This window comes from Mytilus edulis, chromosome 6 (genome assembly GCF_963676685.1).
Source record: "Mytilus edulis chromosome 6, xbMytEdul2.2, whole genome shotgun sequence".
NCBI lineage: Eukaryota > Metazoa > Mollusca > Bivalvia > Mytilida > Mytilidae > Mytilus > Mytilus edulis.
Window position 1 is genome coordinate 18,222,000 of NC_092349.1, and position 26,864 is coordinate 18,248,863.

At 31.7% G+C, this 26,864-nt stretch overlaps 1 long non-coding RNA gene across 1 annotated transcript; it reads left to right on the forward strand.

Annotated features, from left to right (window-relative positions):
- Positions 1-26,864, forward strand: LOC139527300 (uncharacterized). Its single transcript, XR_011665322.1, has 3 exons — positions 1-210; positions 24,972-25,176; positions 26,585-26,864. It is a non-coding gene; the product is annotated as an uncharacterized lncRNA (long non-coding RNA).

The window sequence follows — 26,864 nt, forward strand, 5'->3', positions numbered from 1 at the left end:
GAAGTTGTCGAGTGATGACTCTGAAAACACATCACACAGTATAGCTGACTTATATAAACCCTGAAACCAAATTTCAGAAATCTTTGTATTGTAGTTCCTGAGAAAAATTTGACAAAAATTTTCAACTTGCCTATCATGTGTAAAATCATACTTGTAAGTGTTCGGTAAAAGGGAAGTTATCAAGTGAAGAATCTGAAAACGCATCACACGGTATAGCTGACTTATGTAAACCCTGTAAACCAAATTTCAGAAATTCTTGTATTGTAGTTCCTGAGAAAAATGCTACGAAAAATATTCATGGGACAGACGGACTGACAGAAGGATGGATGGACAGACAGAGGTTAAACAGTATACCCCCCCCTTTTTTAAAGCAGGGGTAAAATTTTAAAGTGGGGATATAAAAAGCCTTACAAGATGTCATAATTGTTTGTATTACAAAAAGAAGTAACTTAATTCTTACTTGTTAGGGGCTGGCAAAAAAGATTTATTTAAAGTTGGTTATACAACACAAGCTTTTATCCGACATACATATATGACAAGCACAATACATGAAGCATAAAGTTCATCACTGAATGACTGAGATAGTTACGTCTCAGATAGAGGGAGACCAACCAAACTCCCCTATTCAATCTGAATGTAGGACAGAAAGTCACAGGACAAAAACTCACGGTTAAAAGGTCACGGTCAAAAAGTCACACACTGTCACGGACAAAAAGTCACAATTCAGTTTCGAGATTATTTTTCTTTGAACAAGAAAAAACTTTTTTTTGTATTTTTCTTGAAGTTTTATACATGAACATGATGAAGCAACTTAGTAGTTAAAATTTATTAAAATAAATAAATCGGTGCATTAGGTTTGCACAAACGTAAAACATTGTAATCCCTAAATGCGCGCAAATGTGGTGCGCCCTAATAAATATCAATAATGATCTGATCAAATAATTGTTATGAAAACAAAACATGCAAAATGTCAAAGTCAGGCTTGGTTTTCAAACATGTCATATGACTTCAATTTGCCAATAAATATTTTCTTTGCACGATTAAAATCTAATACATTTTCATTTATCAAGGTTAATGGTCAGGAGCCTGTAATTCAGTGGTTGTCGTTTGTTTATGTGTTTTATTTGTGTTTTGTTCATATTTTTATATAAATAAGGCCGTTAATTTTCTCGTTTGAATTGTTTAACATTGTCATATCAATGCCTTTTATAGCTGACTATGCGGTATGGGCTTTGCTCATTGTTTAAAGCCGTAAAGACCTATAGTTGTTAATGTCTGTGTCATTTTGGTCTCTTGTGGACAGTTGTCTCATTGGCAATCATACCACATCTTCTTTTCTATATCATGTATATTATCATGATTATCAGCAATTTCCTTAAATTAAAAATGAATATATAACGTAACGGTACCCAAATTGCACCGAGTACCCAAATTGTACCTATTTAGAAAAACTAGCAGCAAAAATCTAACAAGATTTCATAGAGACTAAACAATTTGTATTTTTATGATTTGATACTAAGCACATCTTTCAACATAGGTAAAAATATTTAGATATACACAAAACTTTCACAGTATTTATCAACAGATGAAGTATTTACTGAAAAAGCAAAATGTACTGAAACGTCGCCATGCGACGTCATCAAAACGTCATCTTTTTAAAATGAGCAAATACAATATGTTACAACTGAGACTACTATAACACATGTGTTATAGTAGTCTCAGGTTACAAGTATCCATTTAAAAAATAATGAAGAGTAAGCATGGACTAATATCCAATTGTTCAAAATATTTGAAGAAATTAAACAAAAGCTCTGTTATTAGACTTTTGACGATGTGAATTTAAGCATGGATGCAATTTGGGTGCTCCTCATTTCAGAATAATTGATGGTTTGGAGGTCAGTTTAGACCAATTTTTCTATCATTCCATATGGAATAAAAATCAAATTGGTGTACCTTTATAATAAAGAAGGATACGGCTACAAAATAAACACAGAATGGACATTTTTGTCTTTATCATAAAAAACGTAGATGAAAAAACGTTCAAAATAGGTGCAATTTGGGTACCGTCACGTTATATATATATATGTAATAAAAAGAAAATATTTTAAAATCTTTTTCATATATATTCAAGCAATTGTCAATAAATTGTTTGTGACTTTTTGTCCTATCAAATTTGTGACTTTATGTCTGAGTTAATCAATATGTCCTGTGACTTTTTGTCCTGTGACTTTCTGTCCGTTTACCTTCCATCTAAATCAGTGAGCTGAATAATTGTTTTTTGTAGTAGTCCGGTGAACGAGTCGATATCTGTTAAAAAATCACATCAAAATGAGAGTCAACACTTACACAATACATTTTCAGAATATCAGCTAAAAAAAAGAATCACTCGTGATAGGGGAGTGTAACCGATGAATTGATCCCGAATTAGATAAGATTTTCCCGGTACGTCTAAACACCGCTCAGGACCTTCTGAGTGCACACAGGGATACATCTCCATTAATCCTTAGGTCGAGTGTACATGGATCCGCTGTACCCTTGCAGTCAATCAAGGGGTGCGTCTATACTCGCGGAATCTCTAAGTACATACATACAGGACATACAAAGTGCACTCAGGACCTTTATAGTCATCATATCTGCACACAGGATGGATATATATATTCGGCGTCATACGCTTCTCATTTTAGAGTTAAATTTCCAAGTAACGGCCGGGGAACCTCTTAAGATTTAATAATAATGCTACTAAAAATATTTTATTTCCTCCATTTTTCACTTTTTTTCGCTATAATTATTAAGCTTTAGGCAATTGTGCTTTTAGTCTGAGACTACTATAACTACTGTGTCTCAGTTTTAGTGAATATAAATAATGACGAGGGCCTCACGAATAAATATAAATCTGAAATACTGGAACATCGATTAGCAGAACTCGAGCAGCAGAGTAAACTTACACATAAATCTCGAAGTTATTTACGATTAATACAGACTGTGCTCCTGAATAAAGTTGTTAAATACATTAATTTGTGTTTTTTACTTCTACAAGAAATTTGAATCAAATGCTAATTACGCACCATTTACTGAGCAGAGAATCATTCTAAGCCAGGAACAGTATATACTAACTGATAACAGTAAGATTAGAATATCTCGGTAAAAAGGCAGTCAAATCATAACAGAACTGTAACTAAATGATACATGTACATCAAGTTCCAGCGGGTCCGTAGAAATACCGCAAAGCACCTCCTATCTATCTATCTTCATATTTCCGCACTCAGTCACAACTCTGACTATTACGTGCCGTTGCATGCGTGGCTTATTTAAAATTAAAAATAAATAAATTTGTAGTAATATTACGTTACATTGCATTGGTGCTTAGAAAAAATAAATAAAGTAAAAATATAACAGTGATTTAATTTTTTTTTTTTTTTTTGTGGATTGTTATCCTATGTATATTTCTTGTTAAAACTATGTACATGTTATGCATTTTTTAGAATATTTGTGAAAGAGCAGATATAGAAATCTGCTCTTTGAAGCCGTCGACTGTTGTACAAAGGATTGCTGATGTAGGAAGTAGGTTCCATTGTACTATTGTATGTGGATAAAATGAGAACTTGTATGAATCTTTATTTGTTTGAATTTGTTTAAAGTGGTTTGTATGTTTATATCTTGTTCTACTGTCTGATTTAACAAGAAGATCTTTAGGGTAGATTGCTATGTGTTGGTGTATAATCTTATAGAATACCACTAGTCTTGTTTGTATACGTCTCAGTTCTAATGTAGGCCACTGTAGGTGATCAAGCATGTTTGAGACAGAGCTGGTATTGTGATATTTATTACATGTGTAGCGAGCAGCTTTGCGTTGGACCATCTCAATTTGGTTGATTTGACTTTTGGTGTGAGGGTCCCAGACGCAAGAACTGTACTCAAGCTTAGGTCTAACTAATGACATGTATGCCCTTTCTTTGATTTTTTGGGATGAAACTTTAAGGTTACGTTTGAGAAAATTCAGTTGTCTGTTTGCATTAGCTGTTACGTTATTGATGTGTTTATTCCATTTTAGATCAGATTGTATGGTTATGCCTAAATATTTTGTTGCTGTTTCAGTTTGGAGGATGTGACCATGCAGGATGTAGTCATGGTTGACTGGTTTCTTTTTTTGTGTAATTCTTAGTATGGAACATTTGTCTGGATGAAATGACATTAACCAGTCTTTTTCCCATTGTGCCGCTGAATTTAAATCCTGTTGTAGTTTGGCAGCATCATCTGTGTTTTTGATGTTTCTATAGATGATGCTGTCATCGGCAAATAATCTTAAGGTGCTGTGATGTAAATATTCTGGGAAATCGTTTATGTAAATGAGGAATAAAATTGGGCCAAGGACAGTGCCTTGTGGCACCCCAGATGTTACCCCAATTTTTTCTGATTGTTCTCCATCTAGCATGACTGTTTGTGTACGGTTGTGTAAAAAGTCACCAATCCATTCCAAGGTATTATTGTCTATGCCGTAGTATTTTAATTTGTAAAGTAATCTTTTGTGAGGGACTTTGTCAAAAGCTTTGGCAAAGTCCATCACAACGACATCAGTTTGTATGTTAATATTGTTGTCTCTTGCAAGGTCCTGAATGAAAGATAATAGTTGTGTCTCACAAGAGCGTTTTGATCGGAAGCCATGTTGTAAATCATATAAAATATTGTTTTTTTTCAAGATGTTCCATTACTTGACTAGCTATGATATGCTCCATTATTTTGCAAAGTATACATGTTAGTGAAATTGGCCTGTAATTTATGGCATTGTTTTTGTCGCCTTTTTTGAATGCAGGACAGACATTTGCATGTTTCCAGTCTGTAGGTATTTTATGAGTGTTAATAGATTTTTGAAAGATGAGTGTGATGATAGGACTGAGATGATCTTTCATTTCCTTTAATACCTTCCCACATAGTTCATCAGGGCCTGTGGCTTTATTCGGATTAATGTTGTGAAGAAGTTTGTTGACGCCCTTTTCTGATATTTGAATTTCATTCATTTGTGGATGTGATGATAAGTTTTTTACTGCACGGTATTGGATCTGCAGATGATTCAGTAGAGAATGCCTTTTGAAATTGCTGGTTGAGGATGTTTGCCTTATCTTTGGTGTTTGTTACGAGCAATCCATCCTTTTTTAGTGCAGCTACACCTGAATTATCATTTCTCATGCTCTTGATATATGAGAACAAGTCTTTTGGTGTGTGCTTTTTGTTGGTGGTTCCAAGTTCTTCAATTGGGAGGTCTAGGATCATGTTTTCAATATAATGCCAATAGGCTGAACGCATATCTGTCTGCAATGTTTTTTTCATATGTTTGTATCTAATTTGCAGATGATGATTTTTCTTTGATTTTTTGTGCAGACGTTTAGTTTTATTTATCTTGATTCTTAGTTGGTCTGTGATCCAAGGTAATTTCATTTTATGTGTTATTTGTTTTTGTGGTATCATTTTAGTACTGATTGTCTTTATAAGGTCTTCTTTGAATGTTTGCCAAAGTTCATTGGTGTTACTTGTATTGTATATAGTTTTAATCTTTCCTTCTAGTACTTGTATGTCTGATTTAATGTTTTCCCAGTTTGCTTTTTTGAATTGGCAAATTTGTCTTGCTGGTTTTTTGTTCCTTTTCAGTGATATTGAACATTCAGTGAATACGATGTCATGATCTGCATTACCAATAGGTGGCATTAGTTCCAGTTTATTTTTTATGTTTGGTGCATTTGTTAAGATAAGATCGAGTATTCTTACACCTCTTGTTGGTTTGTATACTATTTGCTCAGGGGAGTGGTCATTTATTATGTCAATTAAAACCTCCATAGTGCTCTAAGAAGAAAAAGTTTGCACTAAGAACCTGATGGAATGATACAACTGTCACAAAGGACATGACATATAGAAATCGACTTTGTAAATATATAATTTCAAATTTTATGATCATATCTTTTGTAATTAGAAAGTTATTTTATGTTTTTTTTTATCGACACGCGCCTCAATCAGATGATTGTCACCTGTGTAATCGATAGAAATTCATGTTCGCTCAACCATGACCGTTTAGAATCCACTTTGTATACTGATTACACATGTAAAATTGAAGATGCGAAACATTCTATATTAGACTGTCCTTTATATGCAGATTTACATGAAAGTTTGTTTTATGAAGTTAAAAGAAGTAATGGTGATTTTAGTATTTTGTCTGATGATGATAAGTTTATATATCTTTTTAAAAGTACTGTTTTGTTGTGGTTGACAAGACCTGATGTAATATTCTAAGTAGAAGAACTTGTTTTTCTATATGCTTCATTGATAGTGATGATTTTACAGACCTGAAATATTTTTATAGACATGATCAATGCAGTTATATGGTTTTTTTTTTTGTATTTCTGGCGATTATATTTTTTACTTCTATGTATTAGCGTATTTTCTATTCTTATTGTAACTCACTTTTCGTCCGTCGTCGTTAGCTCTTACAAAAATCTTCTCCTCTGAAATCTGAAATCTGGGCCAAATTTTAGTTATAGAACAGTTATTTTGTTCAACCGAAATACTAATAAAAGATTATAAGAGTTTTATTTGGAAGCAATACAGCTTAAAGATACATTTAGGTGAGGTAAGGTTAAAATCAATAAATCAAGAATTTAAAATTGATACTAAAAGATGTTAGAGTATATGTTAAGGATAAAATAACCTAATAATATTGATAGGTCATGGACCTTCTAGTCGAGATATTTGAGATTTAAAATATTGCGGGAAAAGGATGACTCGGACTTTAACCTTATTTTTGCATTGATATATTTGGATCTCAAAACAAAAGAAAGAAAATCAAAGAATCAAAGACCTTTCATGAGCTATTAAGTCTCATATGAAAAAAATAAATGGGTGTTATGGGGCAAATTGTTTTACCTTGTATTGTATGAAAAAACACCAAGGAGTCCGAACATTTGACACGATTGATTGATTGTCGGTTGATCTACGTCCAGTGGCAAACATTTCATGAATTTTCAACGAGAGCAAGTTAACACGTTATGTGAATTTTATTAAAATCGATGATGAACATGAATTTGACAGCTAGTGCCCCTTAAACAGGTAAAGTTCAATTAACAAATTCTGATCTACTGGCATTCAACACCAAATTACTTACTTGCTGTATATTGATAAATGTGATTGTATATTGTCAATACCTTAACATCGTGAATACGTCATATGAGGTGTTGGCTATGTTTGATACGGGGTCACCGGTGGCGGCTTCGAAATAGAGAAAAAAATCCAGGTAAAAAGTGTAGAAGAGGGACGAAAGATACCAAAGGGACAGTCAAACTCATAAATCTAAAATAAACTGACAACACCATGGCTAAAAATGAAAAAGACAAACAAACAACAGCACACACGACACAACATAGAAAACTAAAGAATAAACAACACGAACCCCACCAAAAAACTAGGGGTGATCTCAGGTGCTCCGGAAGGGTAAGCAGATCCTGCTCCACATACGGCACCCGTCGTGTTGCTTATGTGATAACAAATCCGGTAAATAGTCTAATTCGGTAGGTCACATTCAGGAAAGGGAAGGGGATTGTAGTTACGACGTAAGGAACATATCCGATATCATTTGTGATATGGTTATTCCATAACGGTCAACCAATTCGTGATGGCGTCCGTAAAATTTACGAAGGGATGATTTCAACTTCACCATTTGGAACTCTTGGTTTAATAGCTTCCTTGTGAGCAGCAACCCTCTATCAAGAAAATCATGATAGGAAATGCAAGCACGAGAATATCGTATCAATTGGGAGATATATACCCCGTATGCAGGTGCTGCTGGAATGTTGCTACTTAGAAATGGAAAGTTCACAATTGGAAAGCTGAAATCATCTCTTTTGTCGTAAAGTTTTGTTTTCAACCGACCCTCATTGTCAATTTCTAGATGTAAGTCAAGATATGAGGCCGACTTAACTGTATCTGTAGTATCCTTTGTTGTTGAAAGGAGTAGGTCCGGTAAGGACCGATTTTGGCCTCAAATTTCAGGTTCATCTGACGAAAGATTTTGACCACTTTTTAAACATTTAAGTGTCTATTTTATTTGATTCAATTAGTTTATGTGAAAGATTTTAACTGATTTTGTCATTAAAAACGATCCGATTCAAGCTCAAATATGAAAAATCTATCAAATATGCAAAAAAATGCCACTTTTCAGATGGTTTTTGTCAAAAATGAAAGTGGCCGCATCCGTGTTCATCCTCAACCTTTATATATGTAATGTATTATCATAAAATACAACTTGCATTTTAATATTAAGGATGAACACGAAAACCGTCTAAAATTTTACTAAAATGCTAGAATTGTGAAGATTTCAGTGATTTAGCATGACTTAATGGTGCTTGTACCCGATATATGTGCATTGTATTGTCAAAAACAGCCCATATTTATGTAACAGAAGCATTATACTGTTCAATTAATAAATAACAGTTTACATTTTAACAATTTTGTAAAACTGCTATATTTTGGGGCCAAAAAGGGGTCTTACTGGACCTTCTCCTTTGAGTTGTAAATTCCTTAAAAAGTACTTAATTCCGTTCAACTACTAACATGTAAGTTCGATACGAAAATAGGATAAAATGCATCCGGAAAATTTGTGATCAGTAATTATTATTCGAATAGATGAAGAGCTCTTCATCTATTATCGGTATAAACAAAAACTGAACAAGAAAAGTATTAGTAAACAGACAGAATTATTTTACAATTGTTTAAATATATAAGAGAATGTTTTAGGCGAATTTTCTTTAATTACAGATAAATGTATTTTATAGTTCAGGAAATGATTTATTCTTCTGGCGGCTTCAAATATTTTTTTTATCAATAACTTATACACAAGGAGACATTTTTGACTTTTGACAGTATGAATCCCAGTTAATTAGCAAACACAAATTAAGAAACAAAATCGTTTACAATTAAATTTTAAAACAGGCAAAAAGGTGGTGGGGGGGGGGGGGGGGGGGGGGGAGGTAATAAACAAATTTTATTTACGCTCACATACTTCTAAAAAGATTTGCATATGTAAGCTGTCTATAGATAATGTTAAATTGTTTCAGGAGTTTTGAAAAAAAGAATATATACAGTTTAATTTCGACGTCTACTGCTACAAAAAAAATTGTGATTCTTTTTATAGATTTGGTACCTCAGTTTCGACTCAACATTTCTTTTTGAATTGTAAGATGGCAAACTATTTAGGAGAAGATTGTATTTGTTCTTTATGTAATTATGGTGATATTGGCGACGAGATTCATTTGTATTATAACAAGGCCTTGTACAAATCCTTGATTATAGAATGTTTAGCAATATAAAAAGACGAAAGTAGACAACCCCTAATTAAGCGGGGTTTCACAAGTTGATCTCCAAGCGGGCCACATTGTACACCGAATAAGATCTATATTTCTCAAAGTTTTCAAAATGAAATAACTTGAATTGAAAATTTCCCATTTAGTGAAAATTTTTGTTATTTCTAAACGTCTTCAATTATTATATACGAAAGAAAAAATTATTTAACATATTCATATATTTTTATAATTTTTTCCAAGGAAACTTTTTTTTTGCAAAGTTTACTTCTATGTGTTTATAACCATCACCAGAGACTTATTCTCTGCCATCACCAATCAGTCCTAATCATTAAAGATCAATTGACCAAATTCAAAGGATGATTGGTATATTGAATATGATCAGATCGGTCATCCGTGACGTATTCCAAATAACGACGCATGCCGATAGATAGATAGTTAATTAATTAACGTCTCGCCATTTAAATTTCATCATGGGGTGGAAGCAATGAAGGACTTCATTAAACCAGTTACTATACAAATCCTTCAGAATGTATACCCTGAACGCTCACTAAAACTTATATACATGTTAATGTCTGTGTCATTTTGGTCTTTTGTGGATAGTTGTCTCATTGGCAATCATACCACATCTTCTATTTTATATCTTAGTCTGACTTGTAATGTCCTGCGTACACCCAGGAGATCCTGAACAGGTTTTAGACGTACCATTATTTTATATGCATATATTTGAAGCTGTTCTTAATTATGTACATACAAGGTATATTAATATATATGTGTGTATCAGACCAAATGACTTCCCAATTAGCAGAGGCGGATTTGATTTTTTCCACCCCCCCACCTTATCTTGATATGAAAATTTCTGGATCAACCATTGCTTAGTTCTAGTTATATTAGGTCCTAGTGTGCAATAAAGCCAATGGGAATTGTTCTTTTTAAACACATCTTCATACATGTATACGTTTTCTAACGGGTTTGTTCAGGCAATATTGAAATTATGTTTACTCAATGCGCAGTTACTGAAGTTTATATTTGCTACTTTTCTTCTTAATTTCATATAAATGATTTTTTGATTTTTTTCTTCAAAAAATTTGTGGTGTAGAAATAGGGAATGGACACAGATACCTAATCACATTTAACAAAAGAATTTCTGTGTAATGTCATCAATCTGTATTACACGTAGACAGGATGTTCTCCAGAAAACTATACGTTATACACACTCGAGGGTACACGCACTGTCGTAATGGAAAATTACTGTATGTTATTATTACCTGTAATCAGCTTTGCAACAAATCAGACTGACCATGCCATTACAGTTCAAAAAGATTTTCCTCAAATCAAAATGCAATATTCATTTTTTCTTTAAAATTTTAAACTTTAAAAAGTAGACTAGAATATTTAAAATTTTAGACGATAAAGATTTTTTAACATTATGTAAATTTAGAATATATGTAACCATAAACTTCCAGTCGAACTTGGAAGATGGTACAATATAGAAAGGGAAAATAGAAAGTGTAATTCATGTAATATAGATATTGGAGATGAATTTCATTACATTATGAATTGCTCACATTTTAAAGAAGAGCCTGAGAAATAAATTTATAAATCGAAATTTTAGTAGAAGACCAAATATTATACTATTTAGTGAAATTATGTCGTCTACAAATAGGGCAGCTCTCATAAATTTATGTAAGTTTATACGAATTATAAACAAGCGAGTGTGTCCTCCTGCATAAATTCTGTTTGTTTTGTTGTTGTTGTATATATTGTATATTTATGTTTATGTGTTTAATGTATTGTATTACATGTCTTCTCTGTACCTTTGTATTTGGTGATGAGAATAAAAGATATATATAAAAAGTAGACTTTGACAAAATTATGAAATAGAAAGAATTGAACAATTTAAAATCGTATTTAGCAAAAGACTCAGCTATAACACATGTGTTATAGTAGTCTCAGCTAATAGATATAATTTTACAACGATCCTAAAAAATATCCAAACAAACTGATAAAACAAACAAAAAAGACTGACACACACCAGTTTGCCAACTCAGTGTGCAAGGCAAGGGTGCTGGGTGAGGTGCTGGAACTCGGTGTGTAGAAATACCGCAAAGGACTTCTTAATGCACTAAGAAGAAAGTTTTTGCACTAAGGACACTAAAACTATGTTTTAAGACCACAAAGAACATGGACATAAGAGGATATGAGTATATAACTAAGAAATAAAAAGTTTGGTATCAATAGATATTATAATTTTGAAGTAAAATTTCTTTTTCAATCAGCGCGTGCCACTCGGCACGTGACCAACGGCTCATTGCAAATTCCCAATCATCAAGTTCAATCAACCATCTCCAAATAACTATTGTCTTCTGATCGTTACTAATTGATTATAGTTAAGGATATTTATTGAATAAACATAACGGATTAGGGTGTTTTATAAATTTCAAGCTGATGAAAGAAAATAAAAAAAAAAATGAATTTTGTGTTTACTTTGCCTTTTGTTTTATTTTGCTTTGAAGAAAATTGCTAAGTAAACTTTTTTTAAGAAGCCAGTTTTGAGATATAAATTGAGAAAATAATGCTTCTGAGATACCTCGAAAGACATTTGAGAGTAAAACATGTTCTTCAAAACCCGATTATAGAAGTGATATAGAAAGACTTCAAGAGGTAAATACCAAAAAGAGAACAATCATATTAATCTGTCTTCTATAAAAGTTACCTTTATTACGGATGTCATTGATTTTTATTGTCATTCTCCGCCATATGTGTATTTTGTATAATAATAAATTCAATTATGTTATTAATATAACACTGATGCATTTTAAAAATAATATAAACCGTATATTCTTTAAGGATCTACTTGGGTGAGGTTTTGGAATTCGTGTCAAATGACCCAAGAGTGACTGGGGAAACGAAACACATGGTCACTTGGATTCCTCCCGACCGGAAGTAATTTAAAACGCTCGCTTAGGGGGGCGTCCGTTTGGCTGTCCGGTCAGAATAAGGACGTTACTTGAAATCCGATGCCTCTTGTAAAGAGGTAAAGAGAGTGCCACGCTCTTTGCACGTTAAGAACCCTTGCAACAACTATTTGAGGGGTCCGTAGGTGGCCTGTTGCAAGGCAAAATGTCTGCCCCTATCCAATATACCCTCGTTTTCCAGTGGCAGTCCAAATTTTCCCGACCATCATCCCGGGTGGCTTCTATTATAACAAGACCTTCCTGTTATTATATAGTGTTGAATTGGTTAATAAAATTTCACGCACAATCTTGGCTGATATGCATGAAACCATTATTTCATGAAACTGCATGAGAAAGACTAATCGCATAATACCAGAACCAGAGACATATATATATTGTATCTTATGTCTCTGCCAGAACTAAAAAATAAACCACCTTAAGTCCACATAAGAGGGTATGGATGTGAATTAACAGCAGAGGCGGATTTAGGGGGGAGGGGGCTCGGGCCCCCCTTTTTTTGAAACAATTGGTTGCTTATATAGGTATTATGCGGGAACTTGGTCCCGTCTTTGTGATTCTTGTTGTAGTCTTTCTGCCATGGTTTTATCGATTCTTTTTACGGGGAACTGCTCACATAGATGTTACATTGTTTGGGAACTAGCTTGGACTCGGCATGACAACGGGACCTTTAAAAGACAATCCAGTCTGCTAACTACATTTTATTCTGGTTCACAGTCTAGTCATATATTTACAATAGTTACAATAAAGATTACATAACTTTTCCATCATAGTTATACATCAAATATTTCGCGATATCAATCGAACAATAATACAAAACCCGACAATAATATACGCGCCATAAATGAACAGTCGTGTAATCTGTTATCTCCCCTTATTTCGTTTACTTTCAATATTCAATCAAATATCAAATTAAGAATTGTATTTTCACAAGTTATCTATACGAATAAGTTAATTCCTTTTTTATATGTTAAGAATATTTTATACAAATCATTTACCTAAATTTTATTTCAAACTTTGCCTCTTATTTATTTAAACTGTACCACGATTTTACTTGTGAATGTGATTAAAATTACTTTACTAGAAAACATCTTTTAATCCTTTAAACTCTTTTCTGCTAAAATTTACAAGATAAACTATTAAACAAATTTAACATTTTTACTAACCTTTAAAAGACAATCCAGTCTGCTAACTACATTTTATTCTGGTTCACAGTCTAGTGAACCAAATAGTTTTGCACGACTTTATATAGCAGACTGGACTTAATTTGACACGTAATATGTTGTTACTCATTACAATAGCTTTCTCTGATCTCTTTTAATAAACAATGGATTTTGTCGGTTAAAGTCAGAATTACTTAATCTTAATTGTTCAAGTCTATTAATTTTAGAAGTATGTACAATTATCTTTATGCCTTCGAAGCTGACACATTTATCAATTAGCTGGGGGACATTTTTGAGACAACGTTATCAAATATGCTTAAAAGATTAAACACTTTACATTTATATTTTTAGGAAATTGTTCTATAAACAAGTTAAACTTTCTTAAATTTGTTTTATTTATGTTTATTTTTCTTTTATTTAATTTTACAATTAAATGATAAATATTCTCATTAACTTCTGTGTAATTCTTCCATTATTCACGAATGCTTTACTTGTAATTTATTAATAAATCTTATCTTTAAATATCACGCATTTTTGCATCATTATATTACCCCTTTGTTTCAAAATTTTTGTCCCTAAAAATTAAAAAAATAGTTATGATTACTTAGTAAACAAGATGTATTTTTTTATATGAGATAATAATTAATTGCAATAATAGTTCAATGGTTCTTGGTTGTCTGTCATCTTGGTTCGCTGGCTGTCTGCTCCGTCTTGAATAAATCCTCTGATTTGAAACTAATCGTTCTATATACACTATTTTACACAGTTTTTCTATTTCTGTTTATTTTGACAGAGTCAACTAAAATTTGAGATTATATTACTGTCACTATTTATCTATATTTCTCTTTAAATGCTTCTAGTTTTCTCTGAGCAGATTAATTTTCGGGGCTGTAGTCCCGGACCAGTCACCATGCAGGATACTCAGGAATATGAAACGACAATAAAATAGTTAGTTTATGCATACACAATAAAAAAATATTAAGTAATAAAACAATTTATGAACATTACAGAACTTTAAAAAATTCGAACATTTTTTTTCATCATTTTCAATGTTTTGTATATTCATAAATCAAGATATCTATAAACTTGGTTATTTTAAAAGGTAACAAGGTCGCGCAATTAAAACATCAAATATGTAGATACTTTACAAGTTTTGTCCTACTTGACTCAACCAATAGTTGCGAGTGCGGCTACGTTTAAAGTCTTAAGCGAACTCAGATAATTAGTAAGCTTACACGGTATACCACAAATTCGCTTTTTCTGATATACAATTACGTTTTTTTTTTTTTTTACAGTATTCGAGTGAACACAACATTAATTTCACACGTATTTGTCATAATCGGTTTCGTAAATCAGCTCTTATTCTGTCTTGCAGGTGGCAGGATAACTATTTGTAACTTTTAGCTACTTTCTTCACAATATTTTATTTTCAGTATTTCAATGTTCCTTATATCTTACACTGAATGATTTTCTTTTCTCATTTCTATTATATATAAGTTATCTGTACTATGGAGTGCAAGTTTACCACAAAACAGCTTATTGTTCTTAAGTATGCGACCGGCCTAGGTTTTTGTGAATATACATTTTTGAAGTTGAAGTCAAACTAGTCAAGATGAATCACGGTAGCTGGTCTAGAAACAGCTGAGCACTAATTTTAAATACTGCTGAAATAGCAATAAAAATTCTTATGGTTCATACTTGGCCTAATTCAATATCAGTGGCCTAAATTTGAGAGCTCTTAAATTCTGTGATGTAACTTGGTCACTAAAGAAAGCTAAATTGCATTATTGGTAGCTTGAATCCGACAAATATTAAGACTTATAAATTTATTCAGACACTATCTTTACTGGCTAACATTCAATTTTTCTTTATGTATTTGTCTGTTTTACAAGTAAGCTAGTTGGCCTTTTTCTCTTTGTGCCTGATTTTGTAAACTTAGTGTAAAACTCAACCAATAGACCTTCACCTATGTTTTCTTCAGGTTCCCAGGTAGTCTTTTTATAACCTACCCATTTGACCTTATAATAGTTTTTGCCCTGCCTACGCTTTTTGGCAAGTAATTTTTCGGCTATGAAGTCATTATCGTCGTCATTAGTCTCATCATTTTGTTGTATTTGTGAATCATTTTGTTGCATTTGTGCATTATCATTTTGTGTTCTATCTATATTGTCATTTTGAACATCATCTATATCATCTACTTTTTCTCTATTATTTTGAGCAACATTTCTTTGAATATCAGGAAAATTCCTATGATCTCTTGGGTCAATATATGGTTTCATTCTATTTGTATGTATTCGAGACTTAATTAACTTGTGATCTGAACATCGTCTTAACTTACATGTATTGTTTTGTCCAACATTAATAACATAAAATGGACCATCCCACTTAGGGTGTAATTTGGGTGACAAACCTTTTGGTACTTTCATAGATTGCAACATGACATAATCTCCAATTCTAAATTTTGGTGCTTCAGCTTTCTTATCATACCTATTTTTAGTTTTCTCTTGTGAATTTTCTACTGACGTTTTTGCAATATAAATATATTATGCGGGAACTTGGTCCCGTCTTTGTGATTCTTGTTGTAGTCTTTCTGCCATGGTTTTATCGATTCTTTTTACGGGGAACTGCTCACATAGATGTTACATTGTTTGGGAACTAGCTTGGACTCGGCATGACAACGGGACCTTTAAAAGACAATCCAGTCTGCTAACTACATTTTATTCTGGTTCACAGTCTAGTCATATATTTACAATAGTTACAATAAAGATTACATAACTTTTCCATCATAGTTATACATCAAATATTTCGCGATATCAATCGAACAATAATACAAAACCCGACAATAATATACGCGCCATAAATGAACAGTCGTGTAATCTGTTATCTCCCCTTATTTCGTTTACTTTCAATATTCAATCAAATATCAAATTAAGAATTGTATTTTCACAAGTTATCTATACGAATAAGTTAATTCCTTTTTTATATGTTAAGAATATTTTATACAAATCATTTACCTAAATTTTATTTCAAACTTTGCCTCTTATTTATTTAAACTGTACCACGATTTTACTTGTGAATGTGATTAAAATTACTTTACTAGAAAACATCTTTTAATCCTTTAAACTCTTTTCTGCTAAAATTTACAAGATAAACTATTAAACAAATTTAACATTTTTACTAACCTTTAAAAGACAATCCAGTCTGCTAACTACATTTTATTCTGGTTCACAGTCTAGTGAACCAAATAGTTTTGCACGACTTTATATAGCAGACTGGACTTAATTTGACACGTAATATGTTGTTACTCATTACAATAGCTTTCTCTGATCTCTTTTAATAAACAATGGATTTTGTCGGTTAAAGTCAGAATTACTTAATCTTAATTGTTCAAGTCTATTAATTTTAGAAGTATGTACAATTATCTTTATGCCTTCGAAGCTGACACATTTATCAATTAGCTGGGGGACATTTTTGAGACAACGTTATCAAATATGCTTAAAAGATTAAACACTTTACATTTATATTTTTAGGAAATTGTTCTATAAACAAGTTAAACTTTCTTAAATTTGTTTTATTTATGTTTATTTTTCTTTTATTTAATTTTACAATTAAATGATAAATATTCTCATTAACTTCTGTGTAATTCTTCCATTATTCACGAATGCTTTACTTGTAATTTATTAATAAATCTTATCTTTAAATATCACGCATTTTTGCATCATTATATAGGGAATCACTGAAGCGTGACTGAAGCGGGCGGGGCCCCCACTTATGAAAATTTCTGGATCCGCCACTGAACAGAATAGAGAATAACGGACAAAAAAAGCTTTAAGAGAATAATCGGAAAAAGTGTAAGTTATTAAAAATATAGCTAAAAAAAAGAAGACAGAAAAAAATACCCCCCCCACCCCCCACCCCCCGAGACGATTCTTACCTCAACTGTTATTTGACGCTGCCGAGTTAGTTTGAGACAAAGACATCCCGTAACCCTTTTGCATCAATTTGAGGATTACCCAAGGTTAATTTTACGGCAACTTATTTTATTTTGGGTTAAAAATAAACATAGTCATAATTGACAAGTTTCTCGATCGCACATGTAAATAGCACGTTGGTCTCAAATAAGACATTGATACATTACAACACTTGCCGTCAGTATATGAAAATATTGATTAAGAAGGTATAGAAAAATAATGCACGCACACTATTATTCACCACAGGCCTAAATCGTTAGTCCACAAACAACGAGGGTGATAAAACCTAGCACTTTGAACACAGCCACCGGCATGGTGTGAATTTGAAAGCTTGTACTGTAACTATCCATTTCTACCCATAGAAAACTTTTGCCCTTTATTTATCAGATTTAAAAATGAAATATGTTGATATTAATGGTATATTAAAATTATTGGGGAATTCAAACCATTCCTATTGATCCCTATTGTAAGTGAAAAAACTAAATTTATATCAGGGTGATTGAAATGAGGAAAAGGGGAAAGGGGGGGGGGGGGCGGTTGGTGTCAGTTCAGGGCCCCCTTTTTGGAAAATATATACAAGCCCCTCTTAGGCAGTCGGTGGGCGTGGTCTTCAGTTGTATTATCTTAAAAGCTTTACACCTGTAATATTCTAAAGTGTAAATCAAGGGAAATTAATGTAAATTATCTTTGCATTGGGGTCTATTAAAGGGTATTTTTGGGGGAAGAAAGAAGGGAGGGTGAGTCCATGGGAGGTAATCCCAACGCCCTCAATTTGAGAATATGCTATTATCTTGTAAACGGTCCAGATCCCCACCCCTAAACCATATATATTCTTGAATGGGACGATAAAACAAATCAAATGAAATGAAAGGGAGGTCCCTTGGGGTTACCCCACCCTGTTCAATTTGAGAATGTGCTATTATTTTGTAAACGATCAAGATCCCCACCCCTAAACCATATATATTCCTGTAGGGGACAATAAAATTAATGAAATGAAATAAAAGGGAAGTCCCTGGGGATCACCCCACCCCTATACCATATATTCTTATGCGGGACAATAAAACTAATCAAATGTAATTAAAGGGAAGTCCCTGGGGGTTACCCCACCCTGTTCAATTTGAGAATGTGCTATTATCTTGTGAATGATCCAGATCCTCATCCCTAAACCATATATATTCTTGTAGGGGACAATAAAATAAATGAAATAAAATAAAAGGGAAGTCCCTAGGGGGTCACCCCACCCCCTCTAGTTTGAAAACTTGTAAACGGTCAAGATCCCCACCCCTTAACCATATATATATATATTCTTGTATGGAACAAAAAACACATCAAATGAAATATAGGGAGAGTCCATGGGGTCACCCCCACCCCCCTATGTTTGAAAAACTTTTAAATGGTTGAGATCCCCAGTGGTTAGTTGAAAAAATTTATGAGACAATAAAACAAATCAAATGAATATGGGATCATCCCCTTTGTCTTGGGTTGGGAACCCCCCTTTTTATAATGTCTGGATCCGCCCGGCATACCATCTAGCTAGCTATAAAGGCTTTATAAATATGAAATAAATCAAACAAGGAAATTAACAGTGCAGGCAACTGTTTTGAATTTTAAAAAAGCCTTTAATAACAATGTTAAATTTTTTGTGCATTTATTTTGTGCTTATTTTAAATAATGGACAAAACTGCATGGTTGAAAATTGTATGATTTATAAGAAAAATCTGCATACATGTTATAGAGACGAAACTGGGAATTTGACAAAGAGAAAACAACCCAACCAAAGAGCAGACAATGGCCAAAGGTCACCTATGGGTCTTCAAGATTCAAGATTTCAAGATTTTATTTGAACACTCAGACACAGATACATGTGTAACATGAGGTCATACATAATAGCATTATATAAACATGACGAAGTAATTATGTGGTATCAATGACAGAGTATAAAGATATAACAATAACATACAACATGGTTTTTTTTAACATTTTCAGAACATATTTGCAATGTTTTTGATAAATACAGAAAGACGTTTATACAGTTGTACATTACATATTGAAAGAAGACCTTCCATTTTTTTTATAATTAGGGTTCACTGTGTAATAGCTTGGCAGAAACTTTTCCCTTAATACAACAATATTTTGATAAGTACACTTAAATAACAAATGAAATTCATCACCAATATTACTCTTACACAAAGTACATATTCTATCATGCCTCGGGATATTTTGCCATCTGCCTGTTTCTATAGGCAGACGCAGATTTGAACACCTAAAGTGTGTAATCCAAAGCCTGCAATATTCGGGAAGTTTTAGCAGATATGTTTCTAAAGTAAAATCTTTTTTAAATATTGAGTAGAATTGACCTCGTGATGAATTTTCAATATTACTAAACCACTGTTGTACAAATTGATCACAAAGTATCTGTTTTAAGTACATTTTATCACAGTAGCCTGTTTGATTGGCAAAAATATATCCAATGCCAGTATCGTTTAATATTGACCTTTAATATTGCTTCTATACAATTTACCCATTTAAAGGTGTATTTAGATTTAGGCCTTAAACCAAGCATCAGTCTATACAATAAACTGCATAGTTTTGATTCATTATTTACAATTTTACACCAATATATAATCATTCTAATTTTCACCTTTATTTCAAGAGGAAATCTACCCAATTCTCCGTACACCATAAAATTAGGCGTAGTGTTTCTAACTTTCAGCGCCCTTTTGCAGAATTTCAAGTGAGTTTTTTCGATAATTTTCAGGTTTTCAAAGCCCCAAACTTCAGAACCATACAGTAAGATAGGTTCTATCATAGAATCAAAGAGTTTAAATTGTAGATCAATTGGTAAAGATTCATTCCGTATAATTTTGTAAATATAAAACAGTGCCTTTTGGGCTTGATCTACAAGTTTCTTCTTGGTATCAAAAAATGTACCATTATATTTAAAAATTACACCCAAATACGAATATGTATCAACAACTTCAAGTAAATCGTTCTGCAGTGTAAATTTCAGATTTTCTTTAGTTTTCCTCTTGCTAAATACCATAACTTTGGTTTTCTTTACATTCACCTTCAATTTCCAATTTTCACAGTACAACTGGAAAATATCTAAGGAATGTTGCAAGCCTTCTTTAGTTTCTGAAAAGATTACTGTATCATCAGCATACAGAATTACGAACAATTCAAAAAATATATGAAGTTCGTTTTCAAATTTTTCCTTTAAAAGTTCTAAAGGAATACCATCTAAATTTCTAAAATATTGTTCCAAATCGTTCAAGAAAATAGAAAATAAAAAAGGAGACAAGTTTTCCCCTTGCCTAACACCAATCAGACATGGAAAAAATTCTGATTGTTCACCATTATATTGAACACAAGATTTAATACCTTGATACATATTAAAGATAACTTTGAAACATTTCCCCTTGATTTCACTAAGATGTAGTTTTTGCCATAATCCAGTTCTTAAAACAGTGTCAAAAGCTTTTCTAAAGTCAATAAATGTACAAAAAAGTTTTTTTCCAAATGAAAAATATAATTCTACAAGTGCATGTAACACAAAAATATTATCTGTTGTTGCATATCCTTTCCTAAAACCAGCTTGATTTTCTGATATAAGCGAAATTTCATTCGCAAAAAAATTTAGTCTAGTATTAATAATAGAAGTGAATAATTTTCCCAAACAGCTGATAAGAGTAATAGCTCTAAAATTATCAGGATCTGTAGGATTGCCTTTATTTTTGAACACAGGTTTAATAATGCCATTTGTCCAAGAGTCTGGAATAATTCCAGTATCTAATACAATATTAAATAATTTACAATACAATGACATAAAAAAAGGTGGTGAATTTTTCAAAAATTCATTAAGTATTTTATCAGAACCAGGTGCCTTGTTATTTTTTAAATTTTTCATGGCTTCCAAGACTTCCAGTTCAGTAATACTTCCATTCAATATTTCATCATAAATGGGGTTACTAGATATCTGATTAATGTCAAGATCGGGTGCATGTATATCATCTTCTTCACCCGCGTTTAAATCCTTAAAATAATCGTAAAATGTATTTATATCTATTGGTGGAGATTCTTTTTTAGTGTAAGACATTTTTTTTAGTGTTTTCCAAAATCCTTTTGTGTCATGCTTTGACAATGTTCTCAGCTCATTTGAACATTTGTCTTTATATTTGTGATAATTAACTTGTAGAATTTTTTTATATTCTCGAGCTGTGTGATTTAATACGGTTTTGTTTGCATCTGATTTTGCTTTATTGTATGTACTTTTGCTTTTATGAAATGCATCTCGTTTGATTCGACATTCTTTATTGAACCATGGTTTATTTTCATGGTCGGGGTTGTGTAGTTTCTTTTTTGATTTACCAAATACAGTCTCAGCCGTGTCTAAAAGTACACGACCTAGGTCATTTACTAGACCGTTAACACTTTCACTGGTGGCTGTGTCAATTTCAATACTATTAAAAATATCATTTAACTGTTGTAATGAACTACCTGTATCGTTTGTCAACACCTGAGTGAAATCGTCTGTTTTTTACGGAAGCGTATTAGGGACATAGAAAAAAAAAATTGGCAGTGAACTTTTTTTTTAAAGTCGAAATTTTGACATTTCAAATCTAAAAATTTCGACTTTAACTCGAAATTTTAACTTTTCTTAATTTAAAATTTTAACTTTCTAAAATCTTGAAATTTCAACCTTTTTTAAAACTCGAAATTCCTACCTCTTTCAAAACTCGAAATTTCGACTTAGACTTGAAATTTTGACTTTCTAAAATCTTGAAATTTCGACTTTTTTAAAACTCGAAATTTCAACTTATTTTAAACTCGAAATTTCGACTTCTTTTAAACTCGAAATTTCGAATTTTTTTAAACTCGAAATTTCGACTTTTTCTAAACTCGAAATTTCGACTTCTGTTAAACTCAAAATTTCGCCTTTTTTTAAACTTAAAATTTCGACTTTTTCTAAACTCGAAATTTCGACTTCTGTTAAACTCAAAATTTCGCCTTTTTTTAAACTTAAAATTTCGACTTTTCCTCAGTATTTATACGTTTGCGATTACCACATTCACAGTCATTTATATCAACGAAGCGGAGAGCCATTTACATCATAAACTGCATAATATAAAAAAAAGAAGATGTGGTATGATTGCCAATAAGACAACTATCCACAAAAGATTAATAAGCATATTTTAATAAACTAAACCATTTTAAAGAGGTTATTTTAGATAGAAAATCTTGTTCTTGCCAAAGAATAAATAAAATATGTTTCACGTTCAAATACATATTTCAAGTCTGGACTTCAGATATGTGTATCATGTAACCCCGCTATTCCGACACACCTATATTACGACATACTTTTATTCAACAGTCTTATATATAAAGACAAGGGTTAATATTTGGGTTATAATAATGCAAACTTCCAAAAGTAGAAAACAGGGGCAGCTCATTTGTCGTTCTGAATATGCATGGCATTTTTTGCTACTTGATTTAATACCATTGTTTAAACAAGGCAAAGTCAGTGACTTGCTATTGATATACCAAACAGGCCTTTGCAACTGCAATGCTAAATGTCCTCAGATCTGACGATCCTACGACAGTGTCGTGGAAACTAAAACATGGAATATGGGGAGGGGGAGGGGGTGATTCTGTCAACATGCATGTTCTTTACGAATGGTTTCTTTAATATTTAAAAATGCTAATCCATATCTTAATTTAAGAACAAAACCAGTTCCTGAATATAAATTGCCAAAATAAGTAAATGACGCTTTAACAATTTGCGTCCATGTCTACTCCTCTGAAATTGTAATACTTGTTTGAATACAAACATCAAAGTTTTAAAAGTACTTAGTAAAAGTAAAAATTTCGAGATTTCAACAGTCGAAATTTTAAGATCAAAGTCGCTATTTTGAATAAAAAAAAGTCGAAATTTTGAGTTTAAAATAAGTCGAAATTTTGAGTTTAAAATAAGTCGAAATTTCGAGTTTTCAGAAAGTCAAAATTTTGAGTTTAAAATAAGTTGAAATTTCGAGTTTAAAATCAGTCGAAATTTCGAGTTTTAAAAAAGTAGAAATTTTGAGTTTAAAATAAGTTGAAATTTTGAGTTTAGAATAAGTCGAAATTTCGAGTTTTAAAAAAGTCGAAATTTTGAGTTTAAAATAAGTTGAAATTTCGAGTTTTAAATAAGTCGAAATTTCGAGTTTCAAAAAAGTCAAAATTTCGACTTTTTGAAAAGTCGAAATTTCAAGATTTTAGAAAGTCAAAATTTCAAGTCTTAGTCAAAATTTCGGGATTTGAAAAGTGAAAATTTCAAGTTAAAGTCAAAATTTCGAGGTTTGAAAAGTCAAAATTTCGACTTTGAAAAAAAAAGTTCACTGCCAATTTTATTTTTTCTATGTCCCTAATACGCTTCCGTAGTTTTTGTACTGTCCCACCTGATGTAAGTATTACTGTTTATTGTATGATTATGCGAATTGTTTAATGAATTGCTCGAGGGAAACGAAAATGAAAAATATAATCTATTGTGAACATCAGAAAACATAGGATTAAAATCAACAATACCGAAATCTGATGTTATATCAAACATACGTGGAGACATAATTAAATAATCTACTAAACTTGCATCTTTACAAGTTGTACAACCAATATGTTTATCAGCAAATAATCTGCCATTACAAATATAAATACCACTTCTTTTACAAAGTTCTATTAACATATTACCATATTTATTTACTCTACCACGATCTTTACTACACCTCTCAAGAGGGATATCTTTATCTTTAAGATGAAGGTATGAAAAAATATTATCATCATTATCATAAAAATCATTGACATCTAAAATTTCTAATAAGTTTTCGTCAGGAATAATGTAATCTGAGACAGTAGAAGTTCTGGCGTTAAAATCACCAATTAATGCAATATTTTTTGTATCAGTTGAGTATTTAATTAATTCATCTTCAATTTCCAAAAACGACTCTTCAGAAGTATATCGTGTATTTTCGGGGGGTATATAAATACAACCTAGCAAAATGTTTTCTCTTCAATGCAATGAGAAAATTTCGGCTCTGGTCTTCAGCTCATTAATATGTATCCTAAATGAGACTGAGATACAGCTCTCAGTTGCATTAATAAAAACCTCACAATAAGTTCTGAATATCAGAATTAACAGTATTGCAAGATTCTCTCAAAATGTACACATAGAGCTGAGAAACTGTAAAACTAATCATGCTTATTTTACATTAAAGTCCTTGGAATCAATCTTAATATGCATACTCTTGTACAAAGGAATATAAGTATGCAAAAGACATATATGGTCTTCAAAAATAAGAGTATCAATGCTATTAATTTATGACAAGATCTTAATCAAGCAATAATTTCGGTTTGTTTAAATATTTCGGAGGTTATTATGACCTCCTTTTTTGTGATGATGTTTTTGTTTTTAAGTTGGGATAATTGTTTGTACCAACAAAAATAAAAACACAAAGTTAATCTAGAATTATGTTTTTATCATTTTTTTATGTTTAGGTTGTCAGCAAGATGAAAAGGACAAATATTGCAGTTCAAAATTCAAAATGTGGATAAGCTGAGGTTCTTGAAAGGTCATACCTTTGCAGATTTTCATATTTTGCATGAATGAATTTAAAGTTTATATGATGGATGGCAGAGAAAGAAAAAAAAACTTTTCAATTATCCTGCTCCTGAAGGATAAATGTAAAACATCTTGTTTTCGGTAAGGTTTATGCTCCTGTTTTAATAGTGTTAGTGCATTCATCTGTCCAGTCTTTCCTCTAAATTGTATCCTCTTTAAGTTTTTGGTGAGTGTTCACAATGAATTTCAGTAAGTAACTTGTGGATTTACATGTTTATACTCAAAATTTAGTAATAATATTAATGAGATTTTAGCATGACATCCTGGAAAATGCTTGTTAATCATGTTTATGTTCCAGAACATATGAGTGTTTGGACTGTACGCGTACAGTCTGCCCAATTTTAAGAAGTTGGTCAAGTTTATTAGAAACAAATGTACAGTACAGATCAACATAACTGAAATCTTTAATAGATTTATACAAAAAGTTTGCAGTTGAAATAAAAACACATGTTTGGTTGAGCTGGTACTAGACACTTTTTTTTACATAAATAAGGCCGTTAGTTTTCTCGTTTGAATTGTTTTACATTGTCTTATCGGGGCCTATTATAGCTGACTATGCGGTATGGGCTTTGCTCATTGTTGAAGGCCGTACGGTGACCTATAGTTGTTAATGTCTGTGTCATTTTGGTCTTTTGTGGATTGTTGTCTCATTGACAATCATACCACAACTTCTTTTTTATACTACAAGTATACTCAAATGGTCTGACTGTATGCATATGGTGGGACTGTAAGTGTATACTTTTATGTTCTGGACCGTAAACGTACGGTCCAAAAACTGATATGATCTGGAACATTTATACATGTCTTAAAATTAATATCAAACACATTGGTTTTTTTTTTAACTTGGTAATAAGTTATTCGATAGAACTATAATGTTTTGAGATTATCAAAATCAAAAATATCCCATTTTTACATTTGATAAAGAAGAAGATTATTGATGTATGTATAAATGTATATTAAAATGAGACGGCAAGCCAACAACACAAAAAATAAGGATAAAACAATATAATTTTTTGTATCAATGTTATAATTTCCAATATATCCAAAGGTATTTTTTGATTGAAATAAAACACAAGTTGAAATCTGTCAGAACTTTAAAAGCGTAAAGAAATATTGTTTCTGTTGTCTGCATTTTGTATAATATATTGCAAATTCTTGTGAATAATGGAATGTTATTATAGTTGCCTAAAGTTTTAACATTGATCTTTATATATATATTATATATATAACTTGGGAAAATACCCAAATGTTATAAAGAAGAATAAATTAATTGATCGTTATATAATATAAGAATAGGAAGATATGGTATATTGCTAATTTGACAACTCTCCATCAGAGACCAAAGGATGTAGGAGGTTAGCAACTGATGACACTGGACAACCTTTAACATTCAGTTAAATCCATACCGCATAGCTGTTTTTACTGAAAATCATATTATTGCTACATGTATGCAAACAATTTTGTATAATACATAACTTCTCTTTTTCAGAAGGATTGAAATTCATCAACTAGAATAAATGGAGAAAACATAGATACAAGACCAGAATAAATTCAAAGACAAAAGTTGGATCAGTTATTATTTTCATCACTCAGTCAATGATTTGAAGTTCTTTTAAATACCAAAAGATATTGAAACCACAATAATGTCAAAGTTCTGTGCTGAATGACCAAAAAGTGGACTATATAGATACCATCAAACAATGCTGGATGATAAGAAACTATTAATGTTTTGTGTGGAGGGATATTGTGAAAAAAATAGATTTACTTAA